Below are 16,119 nucleotides of genomic sequence, written 5' to 3' on the forward strand. Positions count from 1 at the left end.
TGTAGGCTACATTTGTCCTAGCGCTAACTAAGGAAAGATTGGTGCAACACAAGTGGTCATATTTTCTAACTCTCGGCTGACATAAAGTACAATATGAATTAGCTAATAGCAATTACTATGTATAAGTAATCACATCACAGGTGACTAAAACACTTTCTAGAAATCGAAAGTAATCCGAAGATTAGTTTCAGCGCGCAGCATCGTCTACCATCGTTCACATCCCACCATTCACTTCCTGAAGTTCTCAAAAAATGAGTGAACCCTTACTCACCTCATTTTGTTATAGCATCTTTGGTCAGACAGACGATCACGTGAAACCCAGAATGCATTGTATGTCAACAAACCTGGCTCCACACACAGCTGGAATTAGCTTAGCTCATCAATCAGTACAACCTCCAAAAAATTATTTTACACACATACTATGTGCCCATTACAATCTATGCAAATGTAACAGTCTCTTCCGTCCCTCTCCTCGCCCCGAACCAGGGACCCTCTGCACACATCAACAACTGACACCCACGAAGCATCGTTTCCCATCGCGCCACAAAAGCCGCGGCCCTTACACGATTTATCACCGGTACCGTAATTTCCAGACTATTAAGCGCACCTGAATATAAAAAAAGTATTATTTTGAACATAAATAAGCTGCACATGTCTATAAGCCGCAGATGCCTACCGGTACATTGAAACTATAATACCACACAAAACATTTCTGATTGTGATTTATTAATACAAATGGCGCATGCAGGCAGTCAATCATGTAACCTATCACTCCCACTCTGAGCCATTCAGTGTTGTTGTTTATGTATATAGCTAATGAGCTAAGCTGAAGCATTAGCAATGTCTTTCAAAAGGAGACAACTCACAAATATGGAAATTCTGGAGATTTAAAAAAATTCTGACAATGAGTCTGAAAGTCAGGAATCAGATTCTGACAGTGAGGAGCTGCCCCCCAGCCATTGAGAACCCTGAATCTGAGGACTCTTGTCCACTGACAAAGTCCTAGTGCAATTTGAAGATGCTGGTGGTGATGGAGGCAGACCGATAGTGGATGAAGTACAGGAGTTCTGTGGTAGCTGGAAGGCTGCCAGCCATTGCACCCTCCTGGCCCTGCTGTTTGCGTTGATGAGTCCCAGTCTGGAGTGCAAAGCCCCTTGCCATTTCCATCTGAGGCAGTGCTTCAAGTTGTTTCTGACAGAGGAGCTGGTGGGAGACATGGTAAAGACCAATCGCTATGCCTTGGAGCTACAGGAGAAGAGAGAGCCAGGAGTAGGTGGGGACAACCACAATTAGTGTAATGTATACCTTCCTGGTGACAGTCCTTCTCATGGGGATAGTAAAGAACTCCTCCATACTTTGCCACCCTCCTTTCTAGAGGTCGACCGATTAATCGGAATGGCCGATTAATTAGGGCCGATTTCAAGTTTTCATAACAATCTGAAATCGGTATTTTTGGACGCCGATTTGGCACAGTGTATATGAAATACAAATGGTATAGAGAAATAGTCCTATAATTCCTATAATAACTACAACCTAAAACTTCTTACCTGGGAATATTGAAGACTCATGTTAAAAAGGAACCACCAGCTTTCATATGTTCTCATGTTCTGAGCAAGGAACATAACCTCTCTGGGCTAGGTGGGACGAAATCGACGAAATCGTCCCACCTACTCAACAGCCAGTGGAATCCCGTGGCGCGATTTTCAAATACCTTAGAAATGCTATTACTTCAATTTCTCAAACATATGACTATTTTACACCATTTTAAAGACAAGACTCTCGTTAATCTAACCACACTGTCCGATTTCAAAAAGGCTTTACAACGAAAGCAAAACATTAGATTATGTCAGCAGAGTACCCAGCCAGAAATAATCAGACACCCATTTTTCAAGCTAGCATATAATGTCACATAAACCCAAACCACAGCTAAATGCAGCACTAACCTTTGATGATCTTCATCAGATGACAATCCTAGGACATTATGTTATACAATACATGCATGTTTTGTTCAATCAACTTCATATTTATATCAAAAAACAGCTTTTTACATTAGCATGTGACGTTCAGAACTAGCATACCCACCGCAAACTTCCGGTGAATTTACTAAATTACTCACGATAAACGTTCACAAAAAACATAATTATTTTAATTATAGATACAGAACTCCTTTATGCAATCGCTATGTCCGATTTTAAAATAGCTTTTCGGTGAAAGCACATTTTGCAATATTCTGAGTAGATAGCCCACCCATCACGGGCTAGCTATTTAGACACCCACCAAGTTTAGTCCTCACCAAAGTCAGATTTACTATTAGAAAAGTTTGATTACCTTTGCTGTTCTTCGTCAGAATGCACTCCCAGAACTTCTACTTCAATAACAAATGTTGGTTTGGTTCAAAATAATCCATAGTTATGTTCAAATATCCTCTGTTTTGTTTGTGCATTCAAGACACTATCCGAAGGGTAAAGAAGGGTGTTTCGCGTTTCGTGACAAAAAAAATCTAAATATTCCATTTCCGTACTTCGAAGCATGTCAACCGCTGTTTAAAATCAATTTTTAGGCCATTTTTCTCGTAAAAAAGCAATAATATTCCGACCGGGAAACCGTGTTTACGTTCAAAGAGAGAGAAAATAAAAACATGGGGTCGCCTCGTGCACGCGCCTCAGTCTCATTGTCCTCTGATAGACCACTTACCAAAGGCGCTAATGTTTTTCAGCCAGGGGCTGCAAAGACATCATTCAGCTTTTTCCCGCCTTCTGAGAGCCTATGGGAGCCGTAGGAAGTGTCACGTTACAGCAGAGATCCTAAGTTTTCAATAAAGAGAGTCAAGAAGCCCAAGAAATTGTCAGACAGGCCACTTCCTGTAAGGAATCTTCTCAGGGTTTTGCCTGCCATATGAGTTCTGTTATACTCACAGAAACCATTCAAACAGTTTTAGAAACTTTAGGGCCTTTTCTATCCAAAGCCAATAATTATATGCATATTCTAGTTTCTGGGCAGTAGTAATAACCAGATTAAATCAGGTACGTTTTTTATCCGGCCGTGCAAATACTGCCCCCTACCCCCAACAGGATAAACGTTAGCTTTTTTACATGGTACATATTGCACTTTTACTTTCTTCTCCAACACTGTTTTTGCATTATTTAAACTAAATTGAACATATTTATGATGCTAAATTGATTTTATTGATGTATTATATTAAGTTAAAATAAGTGTTCATTCAGTATTGCCATAGTTGTCATTATTACAAATAAATACATTTGCCCGATTTTAATCGGTATCGGCTTTTGTTGGTCCTCCAATAATCGGTATCGGCGTTGAAAAATCAGAATCGGTCGACCTCTAATTGTTTCCAGAGGCAGTTTGGAGCTCGGTATTGAGTGTTGCAACCAAGGACAGACTATTTTTACGCACTTCAATAGCCGCCGATCCCTCGTGTGGCCTACCATTTCACTCAGACGTTTCCCACTTCACAATAACAGCACTTACAACTGTGGCAGCTCTAACAGGGCAGAAAATTGACAAACTGACTTGTTGGAATCCTATGACAGTGCCACTTTAAGTCACTGAGGTCTTTAGTAAGGCAATTCTACAGCCAATGTTTGTTTTTGGAGATTGCATGGCGGTGTGCTCTATTTGATGCCTCTCAGCAACAGTGTGGCTGAAATAGCCGAATCCACTCATTTGAAAGGGTGTCCACATATGCACTGTGTATATATACACACACACAGTGCATTCAGAAAGTATTCAGACCCCTTGACTTTTTACGTTATAGCCTTATTCTAAAATGGTTTAAATCTAGACAATACTCCATAATGAAGCAAAAACTGTTTTTTCAAAAAAAAATTGCAAATGTTAAACTGATATTACATTTACATAAGTATTCAGACCCTTTATTCAGTACTTTGTTGAAGTACCTTTGTCAGCAATTACAGCCACGAGTCTTCTTGGGTATGACGCTACAGATCCTCTCAAGCTCTGTCAGGTTGGATGGGGAGTGTTGCTGCACAGCTATTTTCTGGTCTCTCCAGAGACGTTAGATCAAGTTCAATCTTGGTTTCATCAGACCAGAGAATCTTGTTTCTCATGGTCTGAGTGTCTTTAGGCACATTTTGGCAAACAAGCGGGCTGTCATGAGCCTTCTACTGAGGAGTGGCTTCTGTCTGGCACTCTACCATAAAGTCCTGATTGATGGAGTGCTGCAGAGATGGTTGTCCTTCTGGAAGGTTCTCCCACCTCCACAGAGGAACTTTAGAGCTCTGTCAGAGTGACCATCGGGTTGGTTCTTGGTCACGTCCCTGACCAAGGCCCTTCCCCCCCGATTATTCAGTTTGGCCGGGCAGCCAGCTCTACGAAAAGTCTTGGTGGTTTCAAACTTCTTCCATTTAAGAATGATGGAGGCCACTGTGTTCTTGGGAACTTCAATGCTGCAGACATTTTTTGGTACCCTTCCCCAGATCTGTGCCTAGAGCTCCGAGACAGGATTGTGTCTAAGGACAATTCCTTCAACCTCATTGCTTGGTTTTTGCTCAAACATGCACTGTAAACTGTAGGACCTTAAATACACAGACATGTGTGCCTTTCCAAATCATGTCCAATCACTTGAATTTACCACAGGTGGACTCCTATCAAGTTGTACAAACATCAAGGATGATAAATGGAAACAGGATGTATCTGAGCTCAATTTTGAGTCTCATAGCAAAGGGTCTGAATACTCATGTAAATGAAGCGTCTGTTGTTTTTTAATACATTTGCAAAAATATCCTTATCTTTTTTGGGATTGTCATTATTGGCTATTGTGTGTAGATTGCTGAGGACTATTTTTTAAAATCTATTTTGGAATAAGGCTGTAATGTAACAAAGTGGAAAAGGTCAAGGGGTCTGAATACTTTACGAAGGCACTAATATATATATATATATATATATATATATATATACACACACACATTCAAGTTGAGTGATTGAAATATGAGGTCTACATTTTGCAATGTACAAATTATAATTATTTTCTGGCCCCACTGCCATTTGCTCCTACAAATACTTTCCCGCAGCTGAATCCATTTGCCTACCCTTCACGTGTACGTTATCAACTGTGTGAAAAGTGTGGTGAAGCAGCCTTGTCGTTTGTGAGACACTACGTCACTATTTTTAGCTGTTTTCCTGCTCAATCTGTTGTCTTGCAACCATGGCCTGTGCCCTTTTGTTAATATAGGTTGAAGTTAATGGGTATATAAACAAGGTGAGAAACTTAAGGCAGGTTTGCTATTTAGAATGCACAAGGTAAGGTAGGAGGTGATACTGGGAGCAGGTGTTCCATCCTGTAAGAGGACAGGAAAGATAGGGCAGGAATACAGTTAGAGTTTGAGCTCCCATTTCCTTTCCACTTTGAAGGAATCAAAGAGAAATTATACAAACACATATTTCCCATTCCGCTGAATATACAGTACCTGTACAAAAGCATATAGTACTTATGAATACATTTTATCTATAGATAACTAGAAAGGCATCAAATCTACATATTAACCTACAGCTAGTCTCGCTCTTAACCCTGAAAACACATGCAGCTGAGTGAAACGAACTATTACGTGTCACATATCAATTTGGTACCTTGGGTCTAGCACCAACTCACGAAACCCCCGTTTCTCGGCCGTGTAAATTGGGGCTACGTCTTTGCAGATGTAAGTTGTAATGGCAGCTGTTATCTCGTTCCATCTTCGTGATTCTTTGCCATATGGTGTGCCGCGGGCAAAAAAACTCTTGTTTTGAGCACTCGACAGTACTTTCTTGGGTCTCATCCGTAGACTCTCCGTACTGTTTCACATGATTATTGCGTAGGTGGTAAGAGGTTAGTGGTGTTTGAGCCTGTTGTCTACGGCATATTTGGGAGAGGACGGTTTTCTGGTTAGTGTCTTGACTTTTCATACCCAAACCACGTCCATGCGACCGAAGTAGCTCCTCTTTTAAGTACGAGCTCTGTGTCACGTTAACACTCCTCCATGTTTGTTTGTGTTGCAAATTTCCTTCCACACGCAAAGCGTCGTCCAATTGACGAAAAATATTGCCGTAAAGGATGATTTGCGACACAACGAAATAAACTGGACATTTTTCTATCGTTTCATATTATGCTCTATCGTCACACGATATGTCGTCATATCCCCCAGCCCTAGGTTGTGTAGAATAGCAGATCCAAAGTAGCCAAGGGAGGTGATAGGTGGAAATTGCAGAAAAGCAATACTTTAATGTATTGCAGATGAAGAATTTCAGGATACATGGCTTGTCTTGAAAAACAGATGGCTGTAGCAGTTTTTAACCTTTATTTAACCAGGCAAGTCAGTTTAGAACAAATTCTTATTTTCAATGACGGCCTAGGAACAGTGGGTTAACTGCCTTGTTCAGGGGCAGAACGACAGATTTTTACGTTGTCAGCTCAGGGATTCGAGCTTGCAACCTTTCGGGTTACTAGTCCAATGCTCTAACCACTAGGCTACCTGCCGTCCATAACCATACTTAGTCAAGTAGATTTTAGTTTAAAACATAGAGCTGCATTAAGTAGAACATGATTAGTGTTACTACTTAGAGACTGAAAGCATGTGTGGGCTGCTTGCTAATTGCATATCTCACCACACCTGGCTACAACTTGAGCAATCAACTTAGTAGCAAACAATTAAGGTCAGGCACACCTAAAATGGCAGCTAGCTCTGCACTAGTTCACTTTATCCAAACCACACATATATACTTTCAAACATTTTAGATATTGTAATGAAAGAGCATTCCTCGAACCCTCGGCTTGGCGCGCTGTCGATTGTGCCGCACAAGCATGCTCATGCAGCAGGATTGATTTCCACGCTTATTAACCCAGGGTCGTTACAATATTAACTTCATGAATTATCTTTTAAAATGGTGATGAGGCCATGCTAAGGCTGCCTCATCACACAGGTATAAGATGTGTTTACAGTGATAGATGCTCTGCTGTGGCCTCCCTTGTAAGCTGGAAAATATGTGACAGTCATTTTGCAGACAGTACCAGAAACTGTAGTAGTTAAATGTATGCTCACTAGAGGGCAGCAAAACCATGATCATGTAGGCCTTTATAGGGGTATGGGAGATGTATTTATTTATTTAACCAGGTAGGCAAGTTAAGAACAAGTTCTCATTTACAATTGCGACCTGGCCAAGATAAAGCAAAGCAGTTTGACACATACAACAACACAGAGTTACACATGGAGTAAAACAAACATACAGTCAATAATACAGTAGAAAAATAAGTATATATACAATGTGAGCAAATGAGGTGAGATAAGGGAGGTAAAGGCAAAAAAGGCCATGGTGGCAAAGTAAATACAATATAGCAAGTGAAACACTGAAATGGTAGATTTGTTCTGGAAGAAAGTGCAAAGTAGAAATAGAAATAATGGGCTGCAAAGGAGCAAAATAAATAAATACAGTAGGGGAAGAGGTAGATTGTTTGGGCTAAATTATAGCTGGGCTATGTACAGGTGCATTGATCTGTGAGCTGCTCTGACAGCTGGTGCTTAAAGCTCGTGAGGGAGATAAGTGTTTCCAGTTTCAGAGATTTTTGTAGTTCGTTCTAGTCATTGGCAGCAGAGAACTGGAAGGAGAGACGGCCAAAAGAGGAATTGGCTTTGGGGGTGACCAGAGAGATAAACGGATGGCACTGTGATAGACTGCATCCAGTTTATTGAGTAGGGTATTGGAGGCTATTTTGTAAATGACATCGCCGAAGTCGAGGATCAGTAGGATGATCAGTTTTACGAGGGTATGTTTGGCAGCATGAGTGAAGGATGCTTTGTTGCGAAATAGGAAGCCAATTCTAGATTTAACTTTGGATTGAAGATGTTTGATGTGAGTCTGGAAGGAGAGCTTACAGTCTAACCAGACACCTAGGTATTTGTAGTTGTCCACATATTCTAAGTCAGAACCGTCCAGAGTAGTGATGCTGGACAGGCGGGCAAGTGCAGGCAGCGATCGGTTGAAGAGCATGCATTTAGTTTTACTTGTATTTAAGAGCAGTTGGAGGCCACAGAAAGACAATTGTATGGCATTGAAGCTCGTCTGGAGGGTTGTTAACACGGTGTCCAAAGAAGGGCCAGGAGTATACAGAATGGTGTTGTCTGCGTAGAGGTGGATCAGAGACTCACCAGCAGCAAGAGCGACATCATTGATGTATACAGAGAAAAGAGTTGGCCCAAGAATTGAAACCTGTGGCACCCCCATAGAGACTACCAGAGGCCCGGACAACAGGCCATCCGATTTGACACATTGAACTCTATCAGAGAAGTAGTTGGTGAACCAGGCGAGGCAATCATTTGAGAAACCAAGGCTATTGAGTCTGCCGATGAGGATGTGGGGATTGACAGTGTTGAAAGCCTTGGCCAGGTCAATGAATACGGCAGCACAGTATTGTTTCTTATCGATGGCGGTTACGATATCGTTTAGGACCTTGAGCGTGGCTGAGGTGCACCCATGACCAGCTCTGAAACCAGATTGCATAGCGGAGAAGGTGCGGTGGGATTCGAAATGGTCGGTAATCTGTTTGTTGAAATGGCTTTTGAAGACCTTAGGAAGGCAGGGTAGGATAGATATAGGTCTGTAGCAGTTTGGGTCAAGAGTGTCCCCTCCTTTGAAGAGGGGGATGACGGCAGCTGCTTTCCAATCTTTTGGAATCTCAGACGACACGAAAGAGAGGTTGAACAGGCTAGTAATAGGGGTTGCAACAATTTCGGCAGATCATTTTAGAAAGAAAGGGTCCAGATTGTCTAGCCCAGCTGATTTGTAGGGGTCCAGATTTTGCAGCTCTTTCAGAACATCAGCTGACTGGATTTGGGAGAAGGAGAATATACCAAGATACCATTGGCCATACCAAAAGATACCATTGGCCATGTTCGAGAGCATCAAATCCATGATGCATTGTGGGTAAATGGTGACTGACTGATCTACAAATATTCAAGAGTTGTTATTTATAATGCAAGGGGATTTGTAGATCAGTTATTCGGCAGTCGCCTGCAATGTCGAACAAGCCCAATGGTTGCGCTCCTCTGCTCAGACGTTGCTTGCATTAACCAATGGTTGCATGACACGTCATCGACTGTCATCAACTGACATATTTCTACAACATATGGTTAGCTGATACTAAAAAAACCTATCCGGGCGTTGTAAGATCTGTCAGGTGTCAAACGTCTAAGCTCAGGAACACAGAAATGTCTATGCGTTCAATGGGCTCATTTGATATTCACGTTTGCTGTGAGAAAAATGGCTAAAATAATTTGAATACATTTTTACAGCAAACTTCTAAAAATGTAGTCACAGCTTGTAAACTAAAATGCCCATAAGTAGGCCAACAGAAGCCTACCCACTGGTCACACACTGGTTGAACCAACGTTGAATAGACGTCTGTGGCTATAGGAGGGCGGGCTCATTGTAATGGCTTGAATTGAATAAATGGAATGGTATCAAACACAAACATATGGAAACCACGTTTGACTCACATTTACATTTACATTTAAGTCATTTAGCAGACGCTCTTATCCAGAGCGACTTACAAATTGGTGCATTCACCTTATGATATCCAGTGGAACAACCACTTTACAATAGTGCATCGAAATCTTTTAAGGGGGGGGGTTAGAAGGATTACTTTATCCTATCCTAGGTATTCCTTAAAGAGGTGGGGTTTCAGGTGTCTCCGGAAGGTGGTGATTGACTCCGCTGTCCTGGCGTCGTGAGGGAGCTTGTTCCACCATTGGGGTGCCAGAGCAGCGAACAGTTTTGACTGGGCTGAGCGGGAACTGTGCTTCCTCAGAGGTAGGGAGGCGAGCAGGCCAGAGGTGGATGAACGCTGTGCCCTTGTTTGGGTGTAGGGCCTGATCAGAGCCTGAAGGTACGGAGGTGCCGTTCCCCTCACAGCTCCATAGGCAAGCACCATGGTCTTGTAGCGGATGCGAGCTTCAACTGGAAGCCAGTGGAGAGAGCGGAGGAGCGGGGTGACGTGAGAGAACTTGGGAAGGTTGAACACCAGACGGGCTGCGGCGTTCTGGATGAGTTGTAGGGGTTTAATGGCACAGGCAGGGAGCCCAGCCAACAGCGAGTTGCAGTAATCCAGACGGGAGATGACAAGTGCCTGGATTAGGACCTGCGCCGCTTCCTGTGTGAGGCAGGGTCGTACTCTGCGAATGTTGTAGAGCATAAACCTACAGGATCGGGTCACCGCCTTGATGTTAGTGGAGAACGACAGGGTGCTGTCCAGGGTCACGCCAAGGTTCTTAGCACTCTGGGAGGAGGACACAATGGAGTTGTCAACCGTGATGGCAAGATCATGGAACGGGCAGTCCTTCCCCGGGAGGAAGAGCAGCTCCGTCGTGCCGAGGTTCAGCTTGAGGTGGTGATCCATCATCCACACTGATATGTCTGCCAGACATGCAGAGATGCGATTCGCCACCTGGTTATCAGGTAAGAAGATTAATTGTGTGTCGTCTGCATAGCAATGATAGGAGAGACCATGTGAGGATATGACAGAGCCAAGTGACTTGGTGTATAGCGAGAATAGGAGAGGGCCTAGAACAGAGCCCTGGGGGACACCAGTGGTGAGAGCACGTGGTGCGGAGACAGATTCTCGCCACGCCACCTGGTAGGAGCGACCTGTCAGGTAGGACGCAATCCAAGCGTGGGCCGCGCCGGAGATGCCCAACTCGGAGAGGGTGGAGAGGAGGATCTGATGGTTCACAGTATCAAAGGCAGCAGATAGGTCTAGAAGGATGAGAGCAGAGGAGAGAGAGTTAGCTTTAGCAGTGCGGAGAGCCTCCGTGACACAGAGAAGAGCAGTCTCAGTTGAATGACCAGTCTTGAAACCTGACTGATTTGGATCAAGAAGGTCATTCTGAGAGAGATAGCAGGAGAGCTGGCCAAGGACGGCACGTTCAAGAGTTTTGGAGAGAAAAGAAAGAAGGGATACTGGTCTGTAGTTGTTGACATCGGAGGGATCGAGTATAGGTTTTTTCAGAAGGGGTGCAACTCTCGCTCTCTTGAAGACGGAAGGGACGTAGCCAGCGGTCAAGTATGAGTTGATGAGCGAGGTGAGGTAAGGGAGAAGGTCTCCGGAAATGGTCTGGAGAAGAAAGGAGGGGATAGGGTCAAGCGGGCAGGTTGTTGGGCGGCCGGCCGTCACAAGACGCGAGATTTCATCTGGAGAGAGAGGGGAGAAAGAGGTCAAAGCACAGGGTAGGGCAGTGTGAGCAGGACCAGCGGTGCCGTTTGACTTAGCAAACGAGGATTGGATGTCGTCGACCTTCTTTTCAAAATGGTTGACGAAGTCATCCGCAGAGAGGGGGGGGAGGATTCAGGAGGGAGGAGAAGGTGGCAAAGAGCTTCCTAGGGTTAGAGGCAGATGATTGGAATTTAGAGTGGTAGAAAGTGGCTTTAGCAGCAGAGACAGAAGAGGAAAATGTAGAGAGGAGGGAGTGAAAGGATGCCATGTCCGCAGGGAGGCGAGTTTTCCTCATTTCCGCTCGGCTGCCCGGAGCCCTGTTCTGTGAGCTCGCAATGAGTCGTCGAGCCACGGAGCAGGAGGGGAGGACCGACCCGGCCTGGAGGATAGGGGACATAGAGAGTCAAAGGATGCAGAAAGGGAGGAGAGGAGGGTTGAGGAGGCAGAATCAGGAGATAGGTTGGAGAAGGTTTGAGCAGAGGGAAGAGATGATAGGATGGAAGAGGAGAGAGTAGCGGGAGAGAGAGAGCGAAGGTTGGGACGGCGCAATAACATCCGAGTAGGGGCAGAGTGAGAAGTGTTGGATGAGAGCGAGAGGGAAAAGGATACAAGGTCGTGGTCGGAGACTTGGAGGGGAGTTGCAATGAGATTAGTGGAAGAACAGCATCTAGTAAAGATGAGGTCAAGCGTATTGCCTGCCTTGTGAGTAGGGGGGGAAGGTGAGAGGGTGAGAGGGTGAGGTCAAAAGAGGAGAGGAGTGGAAAGAAGGAGGCAGAGAGGAATGAGTCAAAGGTAGAGAGAACAGGCATAGACAGACACATAGTTGACAGGCTACAGAAGAGGCTACGCTAATGCAAAGGAGATTGGAATGACAAGTGGACTACATGTCTCGAATGTTCAGAAAGTTAAGCTTACGTTGCAAAAATCTTATTGACTAAAATGATTAAAATGATACAGTACTGCTGGCCGGTGAAGTAGGCTAGCTAGCAGTGGCTGCGTTGTTGACTTTGTTTGAAAGTGTAGCTGGCTAGGTAACCTCGATAGTTTCAGTACTACACCTTATCATGATACAAAAGGCAACTATGTAGCTAGCTAACATAACACTAATCAAGACGTTCCTTTGTAATGTATTTAGTTTCTACAATGCTGCTCGTCGGTAATAGTTGGCTAGGTTTGGAAATGGCGTCACGGGGGACGAAAATAGCTGGCCAGCTAACCTCGATAATTACTCTAAACTACACAATTATCAAACTATGACAAAGACAACTTATTGACTAAAATGACTAAAATGATACAGTACTGCTGGCTGGTGAAGTAGGCTAGCTAGCAGTGGCTGCGTTGTTGACTCCGTTCCAGAAATTCAATTCCAGAAATTACAATGAGCCCGTCCTCCTATAGCTCCTCCCACCAGCCTCCTCTGCAGACCAAGTATAGGCAGCCTGGATCAAAATGTTGTTGTTTTAAAAGGTCAGCATTGGAACTAACCATTTTAAATTCATATGTACTGTATTTCATCAAGGTAAATGTTTCCTTTAGACTTCACAAGAGGAGCCCAAATAATGTCATGACTCCAGTTCAATTGCACTACATTGTGTCATTGGACATCCACTTTAGCCTTGTCATGGAAATGCCCTGACTCTTAGACGCTGCCCAAATGCTCTATCTAATCGCAAATACGCCTCGCATGCAAAACAGGTTTGGAAACATTTCTAACTTAACTTTAATATGAATGACAACATTTTTCAAACACAAAAGATACACTTACTGTATACATTACACAGTATAGCAAAGTTGCAGCCAGCTGTGTTTTGAGTAACACCTGCTTCTGACCTGACTGGAAATGTGGAATGGAATGGTCCAATGGAAATGTGTGTGCACGGTGAGAGGATGTGTCATTCCATGGCTGAAGGCTGCTACAGCTGGGTGAAACTTTCTAAACTGCTTACAGTAAGAGTATCTTTTGTATTTGAGAGATTCTTACTCACTGGTACAAAAGTTACGGCAAACCGTTACGGGTTAGACTCCAACAGTGAGAACAGTGAAAGGACAAGTGGGATCTAGTACAAGAATACTTGGACGAATACTCCATTTATTTTTGGGGGGGAAAACGTTTACTAAATCGTGCCCAAACGACCAGAGCATGACATAAGTGATGCGAATTCGGGTTGTTGGGGAATTTGTTATTTCACTAGTGGGGAATGCACTCTTGTGCACCCGCCAATCAATTCCAAGTAGCTTTATTTCAAAAAGATCTTGGAGGCTTGTTGTAGCTGATGTGATATTTTTGAGTGCATGTCTGTCTGTCTGTCTGAATTTTCAGCACTTAGTTTGATTCCTTTGTATTTTAATTATTTTAATTTGAACCTCTTTTATATAAATTTCTGAATATATTTTAGTTTAATGATCTATGGGCTAGTGTTTTTCCCTACATGTCTGCATGTGTACCATATGCCTGGATTTCCCTGGATTTTCATTACTTGTATGACTTGTCATTATACAAGTCAAAGAGCCTACACTTAGACGCAGGGAGCAGTACAGGTCAGTCGCCTCTACTCCTTTTCTCTCCTTTTTATTATCAGACTCTCTCCTTTTTTTTCTTTCTCTCTCTTTTTTTAAAATGTTTCTTCTCTCCCCTCTGACCAGTGTGTGTATGCAGACTGAGTGTTCTCCATCTAGAGGAGAGCCCCCTGCACTTCTCTAGCAATTAAGGCCTCTGTCGGTCTCATTATGCATCATCCCTTTTTCCTTCTCCTTCCTGCTCTCTGTGGCTGTGACATGCTGGCCCTCTCTAGGCTGTACTCTATTAATACACATAGTGGTGTGTGTGTCACAGCATACCTCTGCTCTGGCCCTCTCTGTACTCTATTAATACACATAGTGGTGTGTGTGTCACAGCATACCTCTGCTCGCTGGCTCTTCTCAGACCCCATCTGTGCTTCCCACTCGTTCCCAACGTTCAGGACCACAGGTCGGGCTCCTGTGATCAAGTGGATCAGAGAATGGGAAAATAACACATGCTGATGCCACAGTGTTTTTTAGTGTTTTTCATTCATTTCCGTTTTGTCAGTGATGTGTACGCCGAGGAACTTAAAGCTTCCCATGTTCTACACTGCGGTCCCAAAGCTGGTTGAGAGAATGCCAAGAGTGTGCAAAGCTGTCATCAAGGCAAAGGGTGGCATCTTTGAAGAATCTTTAGTACTTTTTTGGTTACAACATGATTCCATATGTGTTATTTCATAGTTTTGATGTCTTCACTATTATTTTACAATGTAGAAAATAGTAAAAATAAATAAAAACCCTGGAATGAGTAGGTGTGTCAACTTTTGACTGGTACAGTATGTGATGGTATGTATAGACATTGTGGACAGTATGTGGATAGAATAGTATATCTGAAGAATATGTGGATAGAATAGTATATCTGAAGAATACGTGGATAGAATAGTATATCTGAAGAATACGTGGATAGAATAGTATATCTGAAGAATACGTGGATAGAATAGTATATCTGAAGAATACGTGGATAGAATAGTATATCTGAAGAATACGTGGATAGAATAGTATATGTACAGCAATAGTTGAATAGGATGACCTTGACTAGAACACAGTATATACATATGAAATGGGTAAAATAGTATGTAAACATTATTAAAATGACCAGTAAAATACACTAATTTCAGAGATGAGTGATTCAGGACCAGCGGGATTCAAAAAACTCAAACGGGGGCTGCTACTGAAATCATAGCTGTGGGAAGTAGGGGTGCTGGCTGTGCTGCAGCACCCCCTGATAAATTGCAATAAAAAAAAATACTCCTCAGAATTGTAACAAGCAATTTTCGATTGAAGTGATAAACAATGATGATAAAGAAAGCACATGATACACAAGGAGGCTACTTTGCTAATAAAGCATTTGGCTTTGAGCAGGAATAAAAAAGTTGTTATAAATCATTTCATCATGTTGATCATGTGACACGTCAATGCGCACAGACGCTCGTTATGATTTGAGGAAATCATTGGGGATCATAGGGGCCTATTGTTTACATTCTACCTTAATTATCACTGAACTGACCAAATACCAGACCCAAAAGGACCAACCGTGCAATAGAAATGTAATATACTAAAGGGTGTAAACCAGAAATGAGGCTGTTGAGTAAATTACGTACAGTTATAGGAGGGATTCTTTCTCTGTATGTGCAGTTCACTATTTCATTTTTGCTTGGTTTAGAGGTAAAGGCTGCTACAGAGCTATTTCTCTACTACTCGACTTCTCTTCTATACTTCTCTACACAGTACTAAGCAGGAACTGCTGTAAGGCAGTGAGAAAGTTGTTACATGGAAGGTTTAGTAAATGGCATGAAAGGAAGGTTTTCAATTGTTGTTTTTAATTATTACAATCTTTAAACAAATTAAAATCATAATCGATGGAGAGAATAATCTGTATTCTTTCATGTTCTAAGATTGAAACTGTTTTAATAAGTTTAGCTCAAGGAACCAAAAGCAGGAAACACATAGTAAGAAACAGTTATACAATTACTGTACAAAGAATGTCTTGTTTCCCCCCATCAATACATGTTATATAAGTGGTTAAAGTACCTAAAGACTGTCATTTTTTAGCCCAGTGACAGTACAGGGTTGTATTCATTTCTTATTGGACATGTTAGCCTTCCCTGTAGCTCAGTTGGTAGAGCATGGTGTTTGCAACACCAGGGTTGTGGGTTCGATTCCCACGGGGGGCCAGCACAGACAAAAAAAAAAAAAAAATGTATGAAATGTATGCATTCACTACTGTAAGTCGCTCTGGATAAGAGCGTCTGCTAAATGACGTAAATGTAAATGTAATGTTCTGGTGGTCCCTCCACATTATTTACAACCCTGGATTGAGTGAACTAAAGTTAGACGTGACA

The sequence above is a fragment of the Salmo trutta genome, chromosome 38, assembly GCF_901001165.1.
Source record: "Salmo trutta chromosome 38, fSalTru1.1, whole genome shotgun sequence".
Taxonomy (NCBI): domain Eukaryota; kingdom Metazoa; phylum Chordata; class Actinopteri; order Salmoniformes; family Salmonidae; genus Salmo; species Salmo trutta.